We start from the raw sequence: 2,349 nt of genomic DNA, 5'->3' as shown, positions 1-2,349 counted from the left end.
AAAAAAAAAAAGCTGGGCGCAGTGGCTCACACCTGTAATCCCAGCACTTTGGGAGGCCAAGGTGGGTGGATCACTTAAGTTCAGGAGTTCGAGACCAGCCTGGTCAACATAGTGAAACCCCGTCTCTACCAAAAGTACAAAAAATCTGCCGGGTGTGGTGGCAGGCACCTGTAATCCCAGCTACTAGAGAGGCTGGGCAAAAGAATCACTTGAATCCAGGAGGCGGTGGCTGCAGTGAGCTGAGATCGCACCATTGCACTCCAGCCTGGGCAACAAGAGTAAAACACTGTCTTAAAAAAAAAAAAAAATCTTGGCAACCAATAGTAATGATTGAGTCCAGGATTCTGACTGCTGCAATGGCTTTGTCTGCTCCACCCTGAGTGCCCGGGACAGCCTGTGTGATGTGATAAAACGTCAGCTCAGCACTGACCCACTGGCTTCTCCTGGGTGCCCCAGAGGTCTCCAGGATATCACAAGCCCAGGGACCCTCGCTGGTCCCCTGGAGTCACATTAGCTAAGCGGCTGGGAAAGAACAATGCCCAGGGGGAAGGTGAGCGAACTCTAAGAGCAGCCAGGACCACCCCCCAGCCCCACTGCTGTGAGTAACAGATGTTTGGGTGACAACTTGGTCCATGCATGTGTGGAGCAAGTTATTCAATCCTGGCCCACAAGACGACATTTCAGGAATTCCTATTTCAAGCACATTGAAAAGGAGTCAAATCCTTGGGGTGTCTCTCTCTTTATCAGATTCTGTAACGTTGACTTCCCTCGAGAAGCAGCTGCCTTGGACCCTGACCAGGGACCAGGGCCCTCCAACCGTCCCAGCTGTCACTCACTACCAACCATTCTGCTGAGCTCACAGCAAGTCCCAGAGATCCACACACCCTCCACTCACTAGGGTGCAGTCAGGGTCTCGAGGCTGCAGCTCCGTGTTTAAGAAAAAAGGACCAAAAACCAAAAAAAAAAAAAAAAACAAGGTGAGCAGGGCGCAATGGCACCCACCTGTAATTCCAGCAGTTCGGGAGGCCGAGGTGGATGACTTGAGTTCAGGATTCTGAGATCAGCCAGCCTGGGCAACATAGCAAAACCCCGTCTCTATAAAAAATACAAAAACTACCGGGGCGTGGTGGCGTGCGTCTGTAGTCCCAGCTACTTGGGAGGCTTAGGTGGGAGGATCGCTTGAGCCCCAGAGGTGAAGATCGCAGTGAGCTGAAATCGCACCACTGCACTGCAGCCTGGGTGACAGAACGAGATCCTATCTCAAAATAACAATAACAATTAACTAATTAGAAAAATAATTTTAGGGCCAGATGTGGTGGTGGCTCATGCCTATAATCTCAGCACTTAGGGAGGACGAGGCAGGCAGATCACGAGGTCAGGAGTTCAAGACCAGCCTGACCAACATGGTGAAACCCCATCTCTACTAAAAATACAAAAATTAGCCAGGTATGGTGGCAGGCACCTGTAATCCCATCTACTCGGGTGGCTGAGGCAGAGGAAGCTTAAACCCAGGAGGCCAAGGTTGCGGTGAGCCGAGATCACACCATTGCACTCCAGCCTGGGGGACAAAAGCGAGATCCTGTCTCAAAAAAAAAAAAAAAAAGAAAAAGAATTTTAGGCCAGGCACAGCAGCTCATATCTGTATTCCAAGCACTTTGGGAAGCCAAGTTGGTTGGATCATTTGAACCCAAGAGTTCAAGACCAGCCTGGGCAACATAGCAAGACCCCATCTCTATTAGTGAAAAATAGTAATTTTTTAAAACAAGATTAGGTGGTGACATAAAGGGACAATGGCTCTGTTTGTATACTTTTTTTTTTAGACAGACTCTTGGTCTGTTGCCCAGGCTGCAGTACAGAGGCATGATCTCAGCTCACTGCAACCTCCACCTCCTGGGTTCAAGCAATTCTCCTGTCTCTGCCTCCCAAGTAGCTGGGACTACAGGTGCATGCCACCACGACCGGCTATGATTTTTTATTTTTAGTAGAGATGGGGTTTCACCATGTTGGCCAGGCTGGTCTCGAACTCCTGGTCTCAGATGATCTGCCTGCCTCGGCCTCCCAAAGTGCTGGGATTACAGGCGTGAGCCACCGCACCCGGCCTTATACATTTTAAAAAACAATTTGTGGCCGGGCGCGGTGGCTCAAGCCTGTAATCCCAGCACTTTGGGAGGCCGAGATGGGTGGATCACGAGGTCAGGAGATCGAGACCATCCTGCCTAACACGGTGAAACCCCGTCTCTACTAAAAAATATAGAAAACTAGCCGGGTGAGGTGGCGGACGCCTGTAGTCCCAGCTACTTGGGAGGCTGAGGCAGGAGAATGGCGTGAACCCGGGAGGCGGAGCTTGCA

This window comes from Mandrillus leucophaeus, unplaced genomic scaffold, assembly GCF_000951045.1.
Source record: "Mandrillus leucophaeus isolate KB7577 unplaced genomic scaffold, Mleu.le_1.0 Scaffold99, whole genome shotgun sequence".
NCBI classification, from domain to species: domain Eukaryota; kingdom Metazoa; phylum Chordata; class Mammalia; order Primates; family Cercopithecidae; genus Mandrillus; species Mandrillus leucophaeus.
This window is presented reverse-complemented; position numbering follows the sequence as displayed.